Source organism: Lottia gigantea, assembly GCF_000327385.1.
Source record: "Lottia gigantea unplaced genomic scaffold LOTGIsca_85, whole genome shotgun sequence".
NCBI lineage: Eukaryota > Metazoa > Mollusca > Gastropoda > Lottiidae > Lottia > Lottia gigantea.
This window is the reverse complement of record NW_008710807.1, coordinates 991,602-1,016,100: the sequence shown is the minus strand read 5'-3', so window position 1 is coordinate 1,016,100 and position 24,499 is coordinate 991,602.

The window sequence follows — 24,499 nt, the reverse complement described above, 5'->3', positions numbered from 1 at the left end:
TTCCTGCAATCTTTTTTATCTCGGAGAATATTGCCCGACTTTATTTTTTGCTAGACTACAAAAATTTCAAAATTACCATGGGTATGAAACCTCCTGGTCTAAATGTTTTAGTTCAGGTGTCGGCCACCATGGATCCTTCGACTAACCCACTAAAACAACCTGAGGGTGGCTCTACTTTCCATCAATGAAAATGCACTCAAATCGGATGTAATCAGAGGTTACTTAATTGAAACACCATTGCAGATTAAACCAGGTAAAATCGATGTTATTAATCAACAGATTTAGAATTGATTAAAATCTTATTATTCTATCGAGTATTAACGCACCAACCTGTCGCTATTATTACTTTCATTAGCAAATCAGTATTCTACAAATAACCGCTCAATAATTCATTTTATTGACAATTACAATGCGCAATTTGTAAGAGGGCAGATAAGTCATTAGGTCACGTGACATTGAAGAATTAAATATTGGATATTATGTGGTGTTCAAGGTGGTCTTAGATATACGCGTCTCAATATTTGATTGCCTAGTTAAAGAAATGAACCCACCCGAAACATTATCCAGAATTAAAGCATTGCGTGTGGTTTGTAAAGGAAAAAGCATTATCTTGCTCTCTACAACAGGAAAGAGGCTCAAGAAAAGACGAGTCGTCATTTTAGCATTCAAACGCTGGACTCACATGGAATTGAAGGCTCAAATTTCGATGGTGAGCTGTCAACACATTTACTGATTAGCTCAGCTGAAGAATTCCAGTTTCTGAGATTAAAGAACGATTGATCAGACGGATGATGAACGTGTGAATTTAATCAATCTCTATTTTTTTCCAGACTATTTCTGTCATTCTTTCAAATCAAATTGACAAAGGCTGGATATCTTTAGTATCGCATTTCTTTCTAAATCTTTCTTTTAGGCTAACCTAAATTTTTTTTTATTTCGTAGAAAAAGAAAGGTAGCTAAACTTAGTTCCTTCGGGTGATAGAGTGCATGACATTAGATTCCATTAAAACCAATTTAATTTTATATCAAAATTAAAAACTTCGTTTCAAAACGAATTTTCAAGTAAAGGTCAAGAACGGTTATTATAATAATAATATTTATTTGATGAAATATAATAATTCAAATAACAACTAATGCGTAAGATAAATATCATCTGCAGTATAATACGTTCATGGTAGCCCTTAGGGGAAACATGCATTCATTAAATCGTGAACAATGTGAATGAAAGAAATATGACGTAACATATTGCGCATTTCAGATTTTGTACACAAACATTCGTCATAGACCTACTTTTTTGACGAACTGACCGAACGTGAAGCCTTTCATAGAAGGGCAATGCTAAAGGGTATTACATGTTTTCTGAGGTTGACTAAGAAATGTCAAAGAAAGTCCTATGATTCTCATAAACACCAAAGCTGTGCGTGTGCCCGATGACTGCCTAATACGAAAAAGTTACCACTGCCATTGCTTTCGAATGGATAAATAATAGAATACATTGATCTGGGTGGTGGTCAGTAAAATCAATAAGAACTGTCCAATAATCGGATTATAATAAACCAGGTTGATTAATATTCTTAATTAATTTCCTCTCCTAGTAATTATACAGACACATCTCTGGTTGTTCTGGTAGTTTAACGAGAATGGAGAATGGTGGGTGTCGACATACCAACTAATATAGGCCTACTATTTTTTGAATACTACCTGTAAAGGCGCCTTTTATGTGTACTCTATAGCACAGGCGTTCTATGAAAATTACATAACCCACGACCATTTTGAATTTGCTCTAGTTTAAATAAGTCATCGACTTCCTTAACGTACACCAGCAAAATGCTATTGAATTGAAAGATACAAAACGAAAAAATCAAAAGAGAGACATTTCTGACAATTTGATGGATGGTTCATTGTCTTCTGACAATTTCTCTGATGAAATCGGGTCTTAGAAGAAGTCATTAAACTTTTACATAAAGGTTAATGATTTAAAGATATCACAAAGAATTAATTTCATGTTTCTAGAAACATTGCTTCTTTTTGAAAATAAAAAATTATGATTCAAGTGTATTGAGTCAGTTAGATGGCATCCAACCTTTGACTCTCACCATAGAACTAGTTCTATGCTCTCACCAAGTACTATACGGTGTTTCTGTTTCTGTAACGCTGTTATTATAGGGATTGTTAACAGGTTTACTAAACGTTTTATGTTTATCGTCGACACCGATAGCATCAATTTGCACCAATCTTATTTCCAGTCAGACGTCTGTGGTTCTTGCAATTCGACAAAAACTATAATCGTTTTATGGCATCCTTTTTGCAAAAATTGCTTATAATATTGCCCCCTTTAAGCTCTTATTACAAATTAATGCATAAATGTGCTCATAAGTTGCGTTAATAAAATTGATAAAGTTTCATACTAACCTCCGAGTAAATCCAGCCTCCATTTAATAAGGAACTGAGAACCAGAGGCATCGAAACCACACTGACTCCAAAATCACAGACTGCCATGTTCACAACAAATATCGACGACATCGAACGTAGTTTTCTGGTCAGCAAGATCGTCAAGATTACGAGTATATTCGAACTTAACGACAACACCACAAATACACCCATTGTCAGTCCTAGGATAATATTTTTGGCAGACCAATTGGCGTCTTGCTCAAACATTATTTGCGTAAACTGCGATTCCGAACGCAGAGAGGATTGCGTTCGATTAATATACATTGAACCGTTCTGGGTGACAGAACAGAATAGTTTGTGTTGTCTATTCTACTATTGAACACTGAACGAATTGTTGCTTATAAACAGTTACATTTTGCGGTTCAGCTTCAGGCTATTGTCCTCTCACTTGGCACTCTTTAATGATTCCAGATCAATTGTCTGAAACTCTAGGAATCACTGGAACATAATACGTTGGTGAAACCTTAGAAGACTGTCAACACGATTCCATTCACTCTGAATCAAAGCAATTAAAAAGCAGGAACTTTACAAGGTTTCAGCTTACAATAAAGCTTGACAAAAACACTCTAAATCTGGTTTCAGTTTACAATAAAGCTTGACAAAAACACTCTAAATCTGGTTTCAGTTTACAATAAAGCTTGACAAAAACACTCTAAATCTGGTTTCAGTTTACAATAAAGCTTGACAAAAACACTCTAAATCTGGTTTCAGCTTACAATAAAGCTTGACAAAAACACTCTAAATCTGGTTTCAGCTTAAAATAAAGCTTGACAAAAACACTCTAAATCTGGTTTCAGTTTACAATAAAGCTTGACAAAAACACTCTAAATCTGGTTTCAGCTTACAATAAAGCTTGACAAAAACACTCTAAATCTGGTTTCAGTTTACAATAAAGCTTGACAAAAACACTCTAAATCTGGTTTCAGTTTACAATGATGCCGACCACAAACACTTCCTGAATCTGGTTTCAGTTTACAATGATGCCGGCCACAAAATCTTCCTGGATCGGGTTTCAGTTTACAATGAAGCCTGACAAACACTTTCGGAATCTGGTTTCAGTTTACAGTGATGCCGGACAAACACTTTCGGAATCTGGTTTCAGTTTACAATGATTCCGGACAAACACTTTCGGAATCTGGTTTCAGTTTACAATGATGCCGGACAAACACTTTCGGAATCTGGTTTCAGTTTACAATGATGCCGGCCACAATCTTCCTGGATCTGGTTTCAGTTCACAATTAATCCGGGAATTTTATCCTGTTTTTTCAGATAAAAAAATTCCAGATTTGAATTGACATTTAGTTTATTTTGCAAATCAATCTAATTTTAGCTCGGGAATTTGATTCGATATTGAGTCAGACAATGTTCAATATCATTAAAAATGAAAATATCAAACCGGATTACATTTCAAGTGAAACAATATGCGATGTAATAAAGACGCACGTCAAAAACCAAAACACAACAGTAATTTGAATCCGAATATGGTTTTTAGAATCCTTTTACGTTTTGATTATTTAAAGTCTTTGGAAGTTTTCCCTCACAAGAAAGCAATGATTGATGAAATTCCTTGAATAGAAGTGTTTAAAATCCATAAGTTGATTAACACAAACCCGACACAGTAACGAACGCAACTATATGAATCTGCATCTAAAACTCATCTGTGTTTTGGGACTTCGTTTAGTTAAATTTGATCGATGATGCGTTCGATTCACAGACTTCTATTCTCTGGATGCGCGAGTCTGTACTAGGCACCATGTTCTTCGTGATTCCTGTATCTTTTTATCTTGTATTTCACTCGTTTCCGATATCCGGATCAATTCCGCGTGGTACTCCAATCAAACCTCCAGTATCTTTTCCTAGTCAGTCAGAATGACGTGCCTATCAGAAAGAAGTCTTAGAAAAACCAAAAACTGAGATAGCCACGTGTTTCAGTCCTTCATCTTCGTTACAAAACACTAATCCGTTTACCAGTTACCAGCCTTGGATCACGTAACTCTGGCTGGTCGAGGTCTTTCAAAAATCTTAGTATCTGATGAGAGTGGTAATAACTAGATATTGAAGTTACGAAAGCAAAGGCAGAGGTTCTATCATGTAACTCCTACTAGACGAGGTCTCACTAGTTTTCTCCTTTGTCTACGCAGAAAGCTATATTTCTAGTAATATATATCAAGTGGTATGCCAGTATATTGCCTTAGTATACTGTCATAATAACTTACACATTTCATTTCATATATATAACATTAACAGTTTCATTGAGTCGAGCTAGACAGATTGTCGAACTCTAGTTTTAGATTTCGAGTTTCGTTTTGCTGTTTGGATCGTTATGTAATCAACATTTAACAATTCATTGAATCGAGATAGAGAGATCTATTCTTGCTCATATTCGGTGAGTGCGCTAAAATTACTCGTATACCTAATATCCTATATTGTAAAATTTAAGCTTTATTTTCAAAATTCTTGTCCTGATGACGATTGTGTATCCGCAACACGGCATGAGTTGAGTCAATTAGAATAAGTTAGATTTATCCAAAACGCATGCCCTTTAAAACACTCTTCATGAGATACTTTTCATTTAAGAATTCCAATGATCCGAATTTAAGCATGTCTCAAAAAGCAACTCTTTCAAAATCGATTGACTTCACCAAGATAAAACATACAAGTTTCCCTACGAAGCAGCGCTTTCAAAATCGAACGCCACTCTGCCTCTCGCGTAGAAGAAATGGTAATTTTACATTCGGAATTTAGCTCCAGGATGAGCTGAATATAACACAGTTCCAAGACAACCTTCATATATTCTGCCAAAAGGCTGAACGAAACTTTATCAAGGCACCTCTTGTCCTTTATAACAGTTCTATGCAAAAGGCCGCAATTTATGAGAAATGTCGTATCCAAAATGCCGTCCTATATCCTAAATGTCGTCTTATTTCCAAAATGTCGCATCGTCCAAAATGTCGTCCATGTCACAGTTTCGTAAAACATGAGTAATGCAGTAAGGTCAAATCCAATCACGATGGATTCCCTCGCAATACGTTCAACTGTCAGCTTTTTAGAAGCATTTTCAAAACCGTCTCTTCTTGCCTGTAGTTATCCATTCATATTACATTAAACGTTTTATCAACTGAACGTACCGTTTTTTTCAAAAGAAATTTCAAAAATTGTTTCGGTTTACCTTCAGTTTTCCATTAATATGAGACAAAAAGCTCGGTAGAAAATTACAAAAAGCGTCGTTACGTTTTGTCAACTACATACACAGTTTAAGAGTCAATATATTAACCAGTGATGTAAAATGTTCGAAACGTTATCAGCTGATACATGACTCTTCATCGAATCACTTGAAAGAGGAACACTGCTTCTAAACTAACTGACGCGACGTTTCTCTAACGTTATTTCCAATATTATCCTCCACACTTCATTCGGTATTTATCATTGTTCTAGCGATTCATGGCATGTTAACGCGGGAAATCATGTTATTCGTCTGCTACTAAATCACTGTTCGTCTGCGTATTGGTATCATTTGGTCAAATCGAAGTAAATCACGCGCAAAGCAATGCCCTTCGGATAATCTTTTCGATAAGTGATCGCGGCGATATGTAGTCCGAGAAAGAGACACTTCAGATTTTAGAGTGTTCTTTATTAACACACAATTTTTGTTTTTTCAAGAACTATAGGCTGAAACGTTCTGTGTAACTTTACCCTACTCTTCTGCATTCTCGGAATATCATTGGTATACTTTTTATTGACATCATAATCTAGTTTTTCTCAGGAATCACAGGCGTCGGACTGAAAATCAGACAGACAAAAAGAAACTATTAAAATGCGAATAGACGAGGTAGAGTGCGGTATGGTGCGGGATTATTGATGCAGTAGAAAATGCGTCGCCTAAAATCAGGGACTTTTTCATTCTATTGCCATTTTAGGGCCTTGGAATCATTTTATTATATACCCTCTCCCCCCATAAATCCTTACTATTTAACACAAAACCTGACACTAACAAGTAACAAGTAACGAACACAGCTAAATGAATCTGCCACTAAAACTGATCGGCGTTTTGGGACTTCGTTTAGTTAAATTTGATCGATGATGCGTTCGATTCACAGACTCCAATACTCTGAATGTGTGAGTCTGTATTAGACACCCTTACTGTTTCGGGATCTTCTCTTAATTTTCCCTGTAATCTTTTTCATGTCTGAGAATATAGCCTGACTAAAATTTTATGCTTGACTTCAAAGCACCTCGATACCCTGACTTAATAGAACAACTTCAATTATAATTCTCCAAAATTTCATGCTCGACTGCAAAGCGCTTTATCATCTCACAAATATTTCAAAAATACCCCCCAGGTTGGATAAAAACCCCTGCCTTAGAAGATAGATTAGACTTTAATACGGTAATTGTTGTATTTGAAATTTGATACCCGTATGTATTGATCCGATTTAAACACAAAATCCTCTTACTAAGACATACTGTAATTACAGCATCGAACCGTAAACAATTTATTACAGTAAGATTATTCCGGAAGTTAAGACAGATTACTGATCACTATCAATAGATTTTTTTCTCAGTTTGAACTGTCAAATTTATTTGATAACTTTAATTGTTGTATATAGGATACAACGAACTGAAAGAAGAATGTGAAGATGGCAGCAAAGAAGGGGAACTGTTGGAATCAGATAAAGAGGAGGGGGGGGGGGGGGGCAGGAGGATGAAGGAGAAGAGGAAGAGACAGATGAGGAGGAAAAAGAATACGATGAGAAGGAGGAAGAGGAGGAAGAACGAGAGGAGGAAGAAAAAGAAGAAGAGGAGAAGAAGAAGAAGAGGAGGAGGAAGAAGAGAGAGAAGAGGAAGAGGAAGAAGAAGAAGAGGAGGTAGAAGAAGAAGAGGAGGAAGAAGAAAAAGAAGAAGAAGAAGAAGAGGAAGAGGAAAGAAGAAGAAGGAGAGAAAGAGGAGACAGAATAACTTTTCCCGGTGAAAGATTGTGACTGTGTTAGTCTACAACTTAAGCTTACAAATATTGGTTGTTTGTTTCTTAACTATTCCATCACTCATTAAACCTCTGTTACTAATGATATTATAATCACCAGCTTAATTAACCAACTTGATTGCTAATTATTACTTCATCTAACATTAAAGAATATTTTCTATGTTATCACGACGCTCTTCAAACATCAGTTAATTTGTTTTGATTATCGTTTCATTTCTTATACAATTACCTTTTAAGAGACAACAATTGTAATGAATATAGACTTATATTCATTCCTTTTGAACACAACGTTTCATTACACATACAGGTAACGTTCTCAATCGTTGAAGTCAGACAGACCATCGTCCCATCTTATGACGAAACACGCTGACAAAATGTTGAGCTTTGAAGGGACAAGTTCGCCATTTTCGGGGGTTAGTTTGAGTTTTGAATATATGTAAATAGTCTTAAAAAGTATTAGAAATGTACGAAAATCGAATAATTCCTTCAAAAATATCTCAAACTAGTAATTTCTAATTCTACAAATATGTTTTCTGTATAAGACAGAGTCTTAAAAAAAGACGTGTCGTCTTTTCAACTTTCAAACGCGAATAATTCTAGATTCACATGGATTTGAAAGTTGAATTTCAGCAGTTAGTTTTGAACACTATTACTGATTACCTTAGCCTTTCCGGTTCTGAGACTAAGGCACAATCGGTCAAACGAATGGCGAACCTGTCTCTTTAAAACTGTGATATTTGTCTTTAGTATGACAGAACCTAAAGAAGTCATCGACATCGCTGATAGCTAAAATAAAAACACGTGTTAAATTGAAGGTATTTAGGATGTTAGCTTTTAAATAGTGACGTTATTTAACCTATGATTAATTAGAAGATTGCGCGAGATCTAAATTTGTCCACGTTTTTTTTCTGAATTAAACCAATTTGATGATTTATTTCTACTATTTAAAAGGATAATGCCGTCTACTTTTCGCCATTTCCCTGATTGAAATTTGAGTAACATGCAAAACTTTTTGCGTTTACGTTTAAGTATTCATTACTTTCTGAGCAAAGGTCCATTAATCGTGGACAAATTGCCCATCTGATTTGACCATCAAAATTTGAAGAAATGTGACGTTTTAAAAATGTAATATTTACGGGAAACACCCCCTTCAATTTTTACAATTCAATCAAAATTATAGAATTAATCAAACAGAATGGTAATAATCTACTGAATGAATTTCTTTGAATTGTTTTAATTTAGTTGGTATGTAACTCCCCTCTCTACTAACTGACTTCATCCACATTTTATACACCAATTTGAAAAACTTTCACTGATGAAAGGCAACTGGTTTTGAAAAAATAATGTTGAAATATCTAGCATTTAGGCCCTTTGTTTGCAGCCCCCATTGAACTTTGAGACTAGATGTATTTTAATGGCGTATCGAGAACTATCCAACACCTACACCATACCTATTTTATGCTCCTGTAATTCTAACAACAGAATGATTATGACGTCATTATCGTTAAACCCATTATAGCCAAATACTAAGTCTTTGATAGATATGTAAACTAAATGAAATGGAGTTTTCCGCCCTACTGTGGATGGAAAAGGATCGGTGCACGTGTCATTAACATATACAAAAATTAGAAAGCACTTTTTAATCCCGTAAATGGGGAAGGGGGTTTTTAATAGAGTTTAACGTCCAAATTCTTATTTGGCTGATACAGACAAGTAACTCCATGCTGTAGTTTAGGGCAACGTATTAAAAATCCTTAAAAAAAGTAGTAGGGGTGGGGGGCAAAATATGAAATTACGAATCAATAGGCTTCATATCATTAATCGCTTAATTTCAGTGACTTATTGTCATTTGTCAATATTTTACGCCTATTACGTCTCTGACACACAAAATCAATGACTATGATTTAAAGGGACAAGTTCGCCATTTCCGAGAGTTGATTTGGGTCTTGAATATATGTAAATTGTCTTCAGAAGTACTACAACTGCATGCAAATTGCATAATCCCTTCAAATATACCTCAAACTTAAAGTCGCAAGAAAAGACGAGCCGTCAATTTAGCTTTCAAACGCAGATAATTCTGGACATGCATTGATTGGAAAGCTCAAATTTCGACGATGAGCTGTGAACACTTCTACTAATTAGCTCCGCTAAAAAATTCTGAGACTAAGGTTTGATTTGTCAAACAGATGGTGAAACTGTCTCTTTAAAACTATTTTAGATTTGTTTAAATAAGGTTTCTAATAAATCATCTCGTCTCAAACGGTTCTAACTAGTCGTAATAAAACCGGCCAGATCACGAAGTCAGGTTAGAGGTTTCTAGTCGGAAAATCTTATACACCGCCATTTGTTTGGTTAGCTGAACGATTTTCCCTGTACAATTTTCTATCTCCGCTTCCATTCGTCATATTATCTGTCTGTAGGTTTTCATTCATTCAACAGTTTTTCTTAATCAAATTTCATCATTTCTGTAATGAATCTTCACGTCTGGCTTGAAAATAAATCGGAATTAGCGAATATTTTACCAAACTCTTTTCTCTTTTATTTTTATTCGGAATTTATTGAGTTTGTAATAGACTTATACGATTTACAGTTTAGACATGGAATGGAGATTGACGTTCTACTTGTGTTTTATGCTCTGATGCTAGGAGTAATGTGGGTGGGAGTAGAATTGAGTCTGACCAGCTAGCCCCCGTTTTCATTTTACATAATGACCGAATTGCATGTGAGCACCCCTTGGCTATTCAGTGCCCCATCCCTGCCCGTCACCAAACAATATTTCTGATGACACGACTAGTTCTTTCGAGAGTTCGTCTGATGTCGACTTTCGTAATTCATTGTTCATTGCCGGTGCTATTGGTTGCAGCAGCTGCTCCAAGGGTAAAAAAAAACTGTACGGCTTAAGTTAAATTTCAGATACCAAAAAAAGCTGACAATTTTGTCAATGATCTCCGCTATTATTTAATCAATACAACAACCGTTATGACAGTTGAAATAACCAACATTGAGATGAAAACTGTCAGGTAGTAATTTGATGTTTGCGGTATTCAGTGAGAAAACTTTGAATTAAAATATCCCATGGTGGTTTTTATAGTCGAGCACATACATTTTCACCTCCGGGTCAAATTAAAAAGCGGGCAGTTCACTTCGTCTTTCCTTTCGGCACAATGATTTTTTTTTAGTATAACGGGATTTAGGAGTGGCATAATAGGGATTAGAGTGGCCTATGGTGGCTCTGGGCTGTCTGTGGTCCGTAGTGGTCCGATGGATGAGAAATAAAATGAATGGAGTTTTACGTCCTACTTTTCTGCACTCCAATGGGTGGCATCGTACAATCAATAGTATCAATTTTTCGTTTCCTCATTTGGAAAGCTGGAAACAAGTTAGACGGTTGAAATATAGAACTAGGTTGGCATTTTCAAATATTATGAAACTCGCTACTGATTAGGAGAATTTGGTCCGAGGCAATAAGATCGATACTTTGATGCTAATTATAGCTCTAATCGTCGGGAAATTTAAATGTACTGATTGCTCTTAGGCTTGAAAATAGGTGAGTGGAATTCTAACATACTAAAGTTCATAGACTTGTTAAAGAGACAGGTCGCCATTTTCTGTTTCTGAGGTAGATTTGGGTCTTGAATATATGTAAATAATCTTCAGAAGTACTAGAAATGTACGAATATCGCATCATTCCTTTAAACTTACCTTAAACTATGAATTACAAGTTCTATCTTTATATATGTTCTTTCTATTTATGGCAGATTATCAAGAAAAAACTGAGGTATGATTGGTGAAACGGATAGCGAACCTGTCCTTTTTTTTAAAAGAGAGTTGAGTTGAATCACATCCTCTATCAAAAAGCCATTAATTGGTTATAATATAATTTGTTGACAAAATTCCTTCATCATCGTATTAGATTAACGTGTTTTGAAGATTATCGTGTCTCAAAAAGATTAAAATATTGAATTATATAACGAGAGATTAACCTATATTAATTTTTATTCAAATTACAATATCAAATATCTGTATCGAGCCTTCAATAAATTATACTTTATCAATGAGAAGAAATATTTTAACAATGGCAACAAATCACAGACAGGGATATTATATTGTTCTAATTAATAATAATTCAATTGCGTATATTGTGTACGATTTTGTTTTGATATTCATTGTCTATTTTCAGTTATTTCTGTTGAATTCCATCATGCTCCGCGGTGTAATTAAAAGAACAAAAGACAAATTAAGCTTCGTGTAATTAGGAACGATGCATTTTTATGCATATTAGGCCTATTTCTAATCAAACTGCGTACGACTGTGCTTCGGTATTCAACGTTAATGATTCATTTATTCTGATGGAATTTGATAAGACTCGTTTGGTATGAGATGCCACGCTTTTCACATCCCTGCTGTAAGTATCCAACACGTTTTTTCCTGACAAAATTTCGTACCTTGCACACTACATGGTGTTGCCAATCTTCATCAATTCAGAGTCCGAATCTCCAACCTACCGATACTCCCTTGACAATAGTGTATTTCAATTAGCTAGTCCCACCAGTGCACTTGTTCGACTGTTTTTATTAGCACAGCTGTTAGTTCTTAAACTTGAATTGTATAATCTTATTCTATTCTGTATATAAGTGAAATGATTTCTATTATTTAGTATATCCTACAAACAATGGGATTATATTGTAATTTAAACTTCTACGAAAATTACATAAACATTTTAATATAAGTATTTATATAATATAGACAATGATACTAAATATTCTGAAAATTAAACCTGGTACGAATCGTGCTTACGTCTACGTCCGTGATATCAGTTAGTTAGAAGCGGACGTTAACTTGTCATCTTTCAACAACTACCTAGTCTGCGGTATCAGTTAGCTGGAAGCGGACGTTAACTTGTCATCTACCAACAACTACCTAGTTTGTGATATCAGTTAGCTGGAAGCGGACGTTAACTTGTCATCTACCAACAACTACCTAGTCTGTGATATCAGTTAGCTGGAAGCGGACGTTAACTTATCATCTACCAACAACTACCTAGTCTGTGATATCAGTTAGCTGGAAGCGGACGTTAACTTATCATCTACCAACAACTACCTAGTCCGTGATATCAGTTAGCTGGAAGCGGACGTTAACTTATCATCTACCAACAACTACCTAGTCTGTGATATCAGTTAGCTGGAAGAGGATGTTAACTTGTCATCTACCAACAACTACCTAGTCTCTGATATCAGTTAGCTGGAAGCGGACGTTAACTTATCATCTACCAACAGCTACCTAGTCCGTGATATCAGTTAGCTGGAAGCGGACGTTAACTTATCATCTACCAACAACTACCTAGTTTGTGATATCAGTTAGCTGGAAGCGGACGTTAACTTGTCATCTACCAACAACTACCTAGTCTGTGATATCAGTTAGCTGGAAGCGGACGTTAACTTATCATCTACCAACAACTACCTAGTCCGTGATATCAGTTAGCTGGAAGCGGACGTCAACTTGTCATCTACGAACAACTACCTAGTCTGTGATATCAGTTAGCTGGAAGAGGATGTTAACTCATCATCTACCAACAACTATCTAGTCTGTGATATCAGTTAGCTGGAAGCGGACGTCAACTTGTCATCTACCAACAAGTACCTAGTCTGTGATATCAGTTAGCTGGAAGCAGACGTTGACTTGTCATCTACCAACAACTACCTAGTCTGTGATATCAGTTAGCTGGAAGCGAACGTTAACTTGTCATCTACCAACAACTACCTAGTCTGTGATATCAGTTAGCTGGAAGCGAACGTTAACTTGTCATCTACCAACAACTACCTATAGTCTGTGATGTCAGTTAGCTGGAAGCGAACGTTAACTTGTCATCTACCAACAACTACCTAGTCTGTGATATCAGTTAGCTGGAAGCGAACGTTAACTTGTCATCTACCAACAATTACCTATAGTCTGTGATATAAGTTAGCTGGAAGTGGACGTTAACTTGTCATCTACCTACAACTACCGAGTCTGTGATATGAGTTAGCTCGAAGCGGACGTTAACTTGTCATCTACCTACAACTACCGAGTCTGTGATATGAGTTAGCTGGAAGCGGACGTTAACTTGTCATCTACCTACAACTACCGAGTCTGTGATATCAGTTAGCTGGAAGCGGACGTTAACTTGTCATCTACCTACAACTACCTAGTCTGTGATATGAGTTAGCTCGAAGCGGACGTTAACATGCCATTTACCAACCAACTGCTAAAAACCTAAGCAGACGTTAACTTGTCATCTACCAACAACTACAAAGACTGTGATATCAGTTAGCTGGAATCGGACGCCCTCTTGTCATGTATCATCTCATCAAATCAACCGCTTGAAACTATGTAATAAGTAGTATAGGTGTATACAATACCTACTAGTTAATAATGATATGTACTGTATTGTAGTTTCCAGACTTATAATCTCTCTCCGGTATTAATCTCACGTTATAATCCAGTCACTTTAAGATAAATATAACTTTCCTTAGAGGTCAACAATCTGATGACAATCAACAACGAACGTTAAATACGAGTCCTTTGAAGCCTGGTTCTCGAAAATTAAATTTTCCGAGAGGATCCACAAAAAAGCATCACGAAAAATTTCTATTTTTTATAATTCTTTACATATCGTATACGGATCTTTTCATTTGGGATGGTATTTGAGATGGTAGCATGGCATGGAAAGTGGGTGTGAACCTCTCGAGCACCCTACATACGCTACTGATATTGTTTTTATGCGATGGATTCAACGTAAGCCTGTTTTGCAACCAGATTGACGCTTGCTAGCTAATCAAAAACTCGGGGTTCTCGGCGTAGGTCTTGTGTGGGAGAACTTATCATATAAGACCAAAAACATCAGGTGAGCTTATCCGGATGGGAATTTGTTGCACAAGTTTCGACTAAACTCAGTGGGATAACCATTATATAAAAATTGAATTATAAAATAAAAGTACATGGTACAAAGAGTAGGTGTAAGAATTGATTCAGAGTATATTTTAGTTGATCAATGAAAACTTACAACTTACAAACTAACAGCTGGTCCAGTTCCAACTTTATGTCTGTAAATTTGTTCTATTGACTATAATTCTCCCTGGGGTCGTAGAGCTTGTTAATAATTGACATAAAACACGTTTAAACACCTGATTCCATCCCCCACTTTCCATTTCATTATTTGTTATAATTGATAAAAAAAAAATACATGGGAAATCGGTCAATGAGTGAAAATTCTATCGCGATGTAGATCGCATACAACATAAGTGTCACACCATAACAACACTTGCAACTGGTTGCGAATAATACCGGTTATAAGGTTCGAACGCAACTCTCATGCAACTGAGTTGTATAACTGAGTTTTATAACGTCACACCACGACGAAGCTACAAGATTCAATTACTTAATTTCGGCTCCCGGTTAGATTTATTATTATAGATAAAAGCCTATCATTAGGTGAGGTGAATAAGAGAATGAATTAAACTCGAGCTGACATGTATATAGATAAATCAGCTGATAAACAAATTGTTTGTGGAAGGTTTAACTAATAGATATCAGATATATACCCCACAGCTTCATCCTTGAACTGTTTTATCTCCTTTTAGTCCTTCAAAACAACAGGTTTAAACCATATAATACCAACAAATACTGCCATTGTGGGGTTATAAATTGACAAATTAAGGAAATGAATGAATGAACGAACGAACGAACGAACCAACCAACCAACCAACCCAACCACCAATCTTTCAGATGACACCAGTTGCTAGCTGTCTTTGAAAATCAGCCATTGCTCTCAGGTTTTAGTAATCACAATGTCAATCTCAACACTCATCAATAAAACAGAGGAAAGTGTAAGTATTGTTAAATAATAAAACTGAAAGTCTCCAAATAGATGATACTATCACACTCTCTCCGTCTTCATTAGCCCACATGGTGCAGAAAAGTAGGATGTAAAACTCCATTCATTTCATTTCATTTCATTTATCACACTCTTTACCTCCATTCTTCTCTCTTTATTAGATTATTGTGTTGTTTTTTTCTATTAAATTCTATATTTGAACTTCAACTTGTTAGAGAATTACGATGGAGTTGTATTAAGTTAAATGATCTTGAAATAATTTTACTGTACCACATCCAGATTTGAAAGAAAGAAAAAAAAAACAACTGAATTACAAGGATAACAACTGGTCCTTGGACGTCATTGATCTTTCCTGTATTTTCCACACCCATTTACATGGAATAATCCTTCGACAGATGAAAAATCAGAAAAGAGTAGGTTATTTCAATGTTCTGGGAAAATTGCCCTCATTGTACACTCTATGGCGTTGCCCGACTTCATTAGCCCAACAAGATGCAAAAGAGTAGGACGTAAACTCTATTATATTTCATTTTTAGTTTTGTTGCCAACAATGACGTATTTAGACTGGAACCAGACGATGTCAATAAAATGGCGTAGTTATATTATAAGAAGCAGACGATGTCAATAAAAGATGGCGAATTGTTCAATGTTGTAAATTGTTTATACAATAGGAGTTTTAACAGATCACGAGGTGTATAAAGAGTAATCAAGTTGTATCGTACATTGTAGTTAGGGTTGACAGGTTCTTGGCACTTACTACTAAGATACCATCGTTTGATGTCTAGAAACGATAGGTGTTTGAGATTTTACTGAACCATTAAGGTGCACAATGAGGTTAAATTTTGCTATATCGACGGAAACCCATAACAACTCTTTTTCAGATTTTAAATATCGAGGGATGCTTGCTATCATATAATTAGATATTGTGGTTTGATAACTGGAAATGAATTGATAGGAGTTCAAGTTCTAACCGAGCCGTTGATGTGCCCAATGAGGAAAATTTTGTTAATACTGCAGCAACCATTCAATAACTCTTTTTTCAAATTCTATGGGAAAAAACAGCTGAAGTCTTGAAAAGGAAAGTAGATCGACCGTGCACTCTACCCATAAATCCTAGAAGAATGTTTTAAAATCTCAATAACCTTTAGGTTAACTTTTGTTATTTCCATCAAGCTTTCGCTGACATCAAAGCCCACCAATTTATTGACCCAACCGGAAGTAATTTATGGCGCGGATATTGTTAATGATTCATAACATCAGCTTGACCAATTTCCGCGCAATTTTTCACTTCCGGTTGGATCTATTAACTTTTAATACCGACTCTCATACAATACATATTAATGTGTCTACTAAGAAACATAATTATTCCACCATTCGACAAATCTAACCTTACCCGTTCCTTCGACGTGATATACGGATGGGATATAATAAGTCATTACCGGATATTCTATAATGTCCCTGTGCACCACACGGTACCACAGTACAGTCGAATGGTAGGCTTTCCCTTCATTGTGCAACTCTGTAAATTAGGCTTACCCTATAACTGTGTTATGTACCGTTTGGTAACGTGCCGATATCTCATCCGTATATCACGTTTAAGGAACAAATGGATACTTTTAACAAATCTTCTTATATTTGATATTGAAGACAATCCCGAATAGAAATCTGTCTGGTTCCGAAGCAAGATAATTGATAAATTTCATGTCGAACAACGATTAGCAATCCGAACTTCTATAAAAAATAACACTAAGAAAAAAAAATGAGAACGCCGGGATTTTGTAAGAAAAGAATGTTCTATAATTAGGAATATTGATTGTGTTAATTAATTATTTATTTCTTATTTTTATCTTTGATTATCTTTGATTAAAAGATCGCACCGAACAATACTTGTTTTTATTAGGCAGAATATCTAAAGAAACCTTTGACTGTTAATGTCGACGACTCGCCTTTTTGTATCAGAATATTAATTGTACGTGTTTCTCTATTCCTATACAATTTATGTTTCTTAATTGGCTGAAATATTAATTAATATTTAGTTAGTAATATTGAATATTCGTTAGAATAATGTACATCTAGTTAGAAGTGAGGAGTTTTACGTTCAACTTTTCTGCACCATGTGGGCTAATGAAGTGCAATGAGGGAAATTGCCAGGACAGCGACATTAGCCTGCTCTTTTTCGATTTCCAACTGTCGAAGGATCTGTAACATGCACATCCTGTAGCACACGGGGCCTCGGTTTATTGTCCCACCCGAACGACTAGACTATTTTTCTTATGTCAGCCCCTCTTACCTGTCTCACAGACTGGGGAAACCGGGTTGAAAAATCCAAAGGTATTATCTCGAATGCTGAAAATCTGTGTAGGCGTCATAGTCACTAGCCTCTCTTGTAGCGTCTGAAAGGGATTTTTCGGGAAAATTGATTTGGTGCATTCTGACACGTATTTTGGGGCAAAAACGTATAAAAACATATTTTATGTTGCGTCACTGCTGAGTACTCTGGCATTAGCTGATTTCAAGCCGCCACGTAAGCCACTGAATATCTTTCTAGTAAGACTGTTCAATACGGGATTGATTATTAGAAGTGTCTAGACAGATGTTGATATCATCTGGGGAAATGAATTCTGGTAAAAACACTTCTCAGCTTAACGTTTCACATCCGCTTTATCACGTGAACGTGAAATCGTGTTGGGCAAAGCGTTTGAATAGTGGTGGGATTTAGTCTGTCGTGAAGTACATAAGGCGAATTCTTGTTGATATTAAATCGGCTGTAAAGGGGATATTTAGTCGTATCGGAGCAATTTATGGCTTGTGGTTTTCAGTCAGATGTTCGTGGTTCCTATTATTATAGAAATGCTCAACTATATGCGACGTTCCTGCTAGTAATATCTGAGGGCTACAGCTACGCCATAAAACGCCTTAAAATCACAAGAACAGAAGATGTTTGATTGAAAATTAGATTGGTGCATAGATGCTTTCAGTGTCCCGTATACACAGAAATAGAAAAACTGCTATTAATCCATTTAAATGCTGTAACACTTCAGTCGACCAGCGCCCCAGCACGCCCCCCCCCCCCTCCCTTTTTGCCCTTTACCAACCACAAGTGTATATACTTACCTCTCGTGTTCTCATATTAAGTGCATATCAATAAGAAGGTTAAACATCTTCAAATCCAGAAGTATTTCAACATGTTTCTTCTTAGTTTATTTATTCAAATAAGATCTGTAATCTATTTATAGTAACATGTTTAAAGCTTAGGATATCCCCGTAAGTGGTGGCGCTAGCCTCCCGAGACTGGGAGTGCAATCAGGGGGCAGACAGCTGTGAAGGTTGAATTCTAAATACGGCAGCTCAGCTCAAAGGGAACGTTGCTGCAGCAGCAAGCCTTCCACAGAGCGTCTGAGAGGATCCTCCCCCTCAGGAATTGTGGAAAATAGAATTGATTTGGTGCATTCTGACACATGCTTTGGGGCAAAAAGTTTATAAACAAAAGGGGGTGGGGGGGGGGGGGGTAACATTCAGGGTACAAATCATTTTTCTACGGGAGCAAATGCCTTCCTCTCGCGCCGCCACTGGAATCCCTGTGTGTTGATGATATTGTGGTATTTTAGTATCTAGCTCTGAGGCTATATTGAAGGTTAAATAAAGTTTGTCTTGTATCGCATTTCATCTCTAATATTTTTATAAGACTTTATTTTCTGATAGCTTTGATTATATTCAAGAAAGGAAGACTGGATATGTTGACATGTCCGAAACATCGTCCTCATATCGCGTCTTCCCTAGATCAACCGCTCATCTCTAATACGGAGCTGTTGTTCCTTGCAATCCTTTTCTGATATGTGACTGCAATAAACGACAGCTCTGAACTCTGTATGAAATCGTAAATGGTAGACTCCAGAGGATCCTGTCTACCAGCTGGCCCTCGGTCAAAACCTCTTTGCATTGATATTTCAACGATTATCCGCACCCATTTTCAACTGGGCCGACTGGAGTAATGACTAATGAACTTGAGCTTTATCAGCTGGTAAGGAAAACATCTACTAGCCCTTCTACAGACTGATCCTTGGCCAATCTTCTTGGCATTGAGCATTCACGGATTATCAGTACTCGAGTCGATTGGTAAATTAATTACTAATGAACTTGAGCTTCATCAACTGGTAAGACAAACATTCCACCCGATTCGCCTATTATTAGTTGATTCTTTCATTAAGATGTTAGTGGCTATTACTGCTTATAACATAACAAAGGCGCCTTTCCGCCTTCAGAGGTAAATGTTAGTTGATACGAACAGCTAACAAAGGCTATCATGTTAATAATAACATTCAGACGTATGTATCATTTCAATTTTAGATTGCTATCTTTTGAAATTCGCCTTTTTCTATCAAAACAAATGTTTTACATTCACACCCTTGCACAGTTGAATTATGCATGCAAAGCGAATAAACTGGATCGTTAAAGGCGATGACACTATGAAATTAGAAAACAAACTGACAAATGTGTGTCTTCGTTTTGTTGAATGAGATGGTATGTTTGGAGTTTTCATTTTTTCAACTCTCTGTATTTTATGCATCTGAGACAGTTAATTTTTAATTTTCAACCTTCAATAATAGCTGCATTTCAAAATGGGAACATACTTACAATTTAAAGGGACAGTGTGCTATTTTTTTTACCAATCGTACCTTAGTCTCAGAATTTGTTAGTTAAGCCAATCAGTAATAGTGTTCACAACTCACTGTTGAAGTTTCCAGAATTGTAAAAGTTAAATAGACTTCTTCTCTTGAGACACTGTCATATACAGAAAAGACATCTATAGAAATAAGAAAAGGAATTCCTAGTTTGAGATATATTTGAAGGAATTATATGATTTTCGTACACTTCTAGTTCTTCTGAAGACTATTTTACATGGGCATATGTTGCTTTAAGAGATTTGAACGCAACTTCTCGATATTTTAAAAGTGCTGAATGATATTCGTAAATGCCAATGATATTGTAATCATTATATCATGAATGCTAAAAGGTATGTAAAATATCTTCGTGTAAATTACGAGATATTAATTGAGATTTTAATGGAGTAATTAACCTTTTTGTTGGCTGCAATGCCTTATTTATTACTTCGTTAATTTAAAGGGGGACATCTTCACAATATCAACCTATTACTAACTACGTCTTATACCTTGACTGCAATACCCACCTTTCTTGTATCGCAGATTGGTGTAAATACAGCGATTTGATTGGATTGTACGCTAGTGATACAGCCAATCAGAGGCCTCGACAGAAAATCTGCCAACACAAAGGCATAATGTTTACGGTCTTTCGGTCGAGGTCTCTGATTGACTGTATTCGCTGGCGATAATCCAATCAAACCACTCTATTCCGTGATACAAGGAAGGTGACTAAAGGTGTCAAGGTAAAAGACGACTTTCATAATAGTTTGATATTACTCAACTAAATGATTATTAAATAGCAAAGCAGAACAGTCTCATTATCGGAAAATCTTTTATGTATACCCCGTGGCTATTTATGCCTAATCTCAGCATAAAAATAAACGATGTCTATAAATAGCTTATTGTTACTATAAATAGATTATGACTTCTACCAGATGCCGAAGCAGACGAAGTATGTGATTTCCGGTTCTGGCAATTTTGACAATTTTGTCGTGTTCGATAAATTTGATTGCTCTGTTAAGAGTATATCAACATGTGTCATTAGTTGACAAGGACCGATTGTAGCACGGTTGTAGCGTTGGAATCTGACATTACATGACACCAATTGCTTGGTTAGGCCGAACAAGATAATTATGGTTGTGGGTTGTAAGTCTGGTGTCCTTGAATAAGTCGTCTGTTCTTTTCTTCCAATCGATCCAGCTATAAATGCGTGCAGATAATCCAGGAAAGAACAATGCCAAGAGGTTTGGTCAAGGACCAACTAGTAGAAAGGAATCTCAACTTTTACTGCGAACCGAAGTTGTTATCCTTGTAATAATGGTTGTTTTTGTTAGTTCTTTTTCTTGTCTTTTCTTTAAAAATCTTATTCAATTCTGATAAGATGAAAATACACAGAGGTGCTTATCAGCTTATGAGATCAAGGGCGCATATGGAAAAACTCGGACACCTTGATAAATCAAAACTCATCTTTTGAGGCATTTATCAAGTTCACTTTAAGCACATCCAGGTTGGGTATCGTTATTATATCTATTTATATCATTGAGTAATAGTTCAGTAGGACAGTGGAGTGGAACCACGTGATGAACAGATGGATGAAGATGCCAGAGAGTGCAGGGATTCCTGAAAGACTCTAAGACTCTGACATATACTTGCTAACATTTAGATATTGCAGACCTTGATCTTCGAGTTACTAATTCAGTTAACTTCAATAAATGCAGGAGAAAGAAAAAATGCAAAAACCTACGTCCGTATATTAAAGAAACAGTGCCAGAACGATTTTGAACAATAGCCACCTATTTTGTACTAGAGAAGTTTATAAATACAGCGATTTGGTTGAATTGTACGCTAGCTAAAACAGCCAATCAGAGTCCTGAAAGATTGTTAACAATTTGACTGCGTAATCGAGGCCACTGATTGGCTGTATTCGCTTCATTTACAAACTTCCGTAGGCAAATACACTGACGATTGCTTTCGCAGTCAAGGTATCAGACGTAGTTCTTAATAGCTTGACATTGTGCAAGAGAAAGTATTCAAGGAAACATCATTTCAAAAGGGATTGGCCAAGGAAAGGCATCCAAGTAGATACAAGGTCGATTCCTTGCACAATATGATTGTTTCTTTGGTTTGTTTTGACTCTTTTCTTTTAAGGATGAATAATATGATGAGATTACCACACGTAAAAGTTTGTTTTATTTTATGCAATTGTTTGGCCAGAATACCAGGATATGATAATACCTTACGCCGTTTGTTAAAATAATAAATACTCTCAAATCGTCTTGCTTAGAATATAACTTATTCTTCCAGACGTTGGGATATATTTGTATAGGCTTTTTTATGAGCCTGTATACGTAATGTTTTGTATGTTGTACTGATAACAGAATGTGCATTTTACATTATTTTTATTGTTAAAGCTATCATTAATGCTATCATGTTAAAAAAAATGGAGATTGGAAAGTTTCGACACTATCAGAGAAAAACAGGATCGGATGGTGTATAGCGGATATTGAACTGATAGCTTACTTTTGCTTCAATGTAATTTTACGTTCAACAATTGTGCTTTCAGTAATTTCAAAAAACTTTTGCAGATTATGACGTCACTATCTAAAATATTTCTCAGCAGGAAAAGTTTTCTAAAATCACTAGAATTAAAAAATTGTAAGTGTTCCCAATACAAATACAAAGGCTGAAAACTTCTTTCGAATTCCTGTATAGGGGAGAGTTATGACCCAATGACCGTGTATGTTCCAGACGGTGATACATCAGAGAAATAAGGTTCGAACCAGGAGCACCCATTGACCGTGTATGTGTCAGACGGTGATACACCCAGTATATATTCATCAGAATATATTTTGGAAATAGGATTCGAACCAGGAGCACCCAATGACCGTGTATGTTCCAGGCGGTGATACATCAGAATCTATTTTGGAAATAAGGTTCGAACCAGGAGCACCCATTGACCGTGTATGTGTCAGACGGTGATACATCCAATATATGTTCATCAGAGTATATTTTGGTGGTGATAGTAACAATATATATCTATATATAACTCAACGCGGTCTATATTGAGATGGGGAATAATTTTGAGTAGGTATTAATTGAATTACCATCAGATATTTAGTATTGTTATAGTTATACTTCTTACTTTCGTCTTGGCTTCGCTTTTCATTATTCATGGTGGTCGGCTGTTTAAAGAATCATCAAGGGGATTGTTTCGGACAGTGGCGTTTCCAATAGGAGGGGTCGGTGGTCATTCATTGGTCGGGCCATGCTGCCCTCAGAATTGATACCAGCTCGGTTCTGTCCCATCTTCAACTACGTAATTATTGAGAAAAAAAAACCCGATTGTTTTATGACTTTTAAATTATTATACAGGGATTCTGTTGGCACCTGGTATGTCCACTGATGAATATATATAACCTTATTGTCCAAGTTTGAAAATCTCGGTTCCATTTTTCATTCTAAGAGGATGTATTTAAATAAGTCCTGATTAGTAAATCTGTAAGTAGCCATTTTAAAGTGGATAACGAGTCATAACGACATTCGGACCACGGGATATAACCTTGGATTTGTTATTGCCAAGATTAATTCTGGTCGTAAAATAGTAATCTCCAGTAGTTACTTGATTAGTTCTTGACCAAATGGCAACTCTCATGATAGACATAAGAGGTTTGTTATAACACCCCTAACCCCCCCATCAAAAGAAGAATTGATATTGGAGAGAACCAAATATCGCAAGTCGTGTGATTAGACTCCCTGTGCCCCGAATGTATTTTCGAAAACATGTTTCATCCTTATAAACAATTTCACAACGGCAGCTCTGAAGGCCCAAAATTAAACGGTTTTTTTTCGTGGGAATATGAATGTACCTTGTTTCATGTTTTGTCTCCGAGAAGTAATACAATTTATTTCTCAATAAATGAATTTTTTTACTCAAATTGAATATCGGGCCTATCGTCTATTAAAAATAATTTACCTTTTATTCTTTTTCAGAAACTGCATTTTCATTTCCGCTGAACACTTTGTAAATACAACAATAATTTGTGATTAATGGAGATAAATAAACGATGAAAAATGATGAACAAATAAAAATACCGATAGCTCATTTATATCATTGTCCCTGACGCCCTAAAACTAATATCACCGCTTTTAAAACAAATAAACACAGCTATATTATACAGATATTAATACGAATCGTGTCAGAAAAATTCCATACATTTTAATCGAAGTGTTTGAGTTGTTTCGATTTCATAATGTTGACACATCCTATAATTACTTAAAATTTCATGATATGAAAATGTATGGTTTACTTTTCAATCGACAAAATTTACAGCTCGGTCGAAATGACAAGTCGAATCGTCTCCATGTCGATATGACTCATAGCAAAGTATATTGAGTCAAGTCAGTAGCTACGATCGAACGAACATGCTATAAGGCGGAAGTAAACAACGAGTCCGAATGCAGACGTGTTGAAGAGTTTGATACAATTTTCCACCTGTTTAGTCTCTTCTTTCACATTTACGGCTGTATTAATAA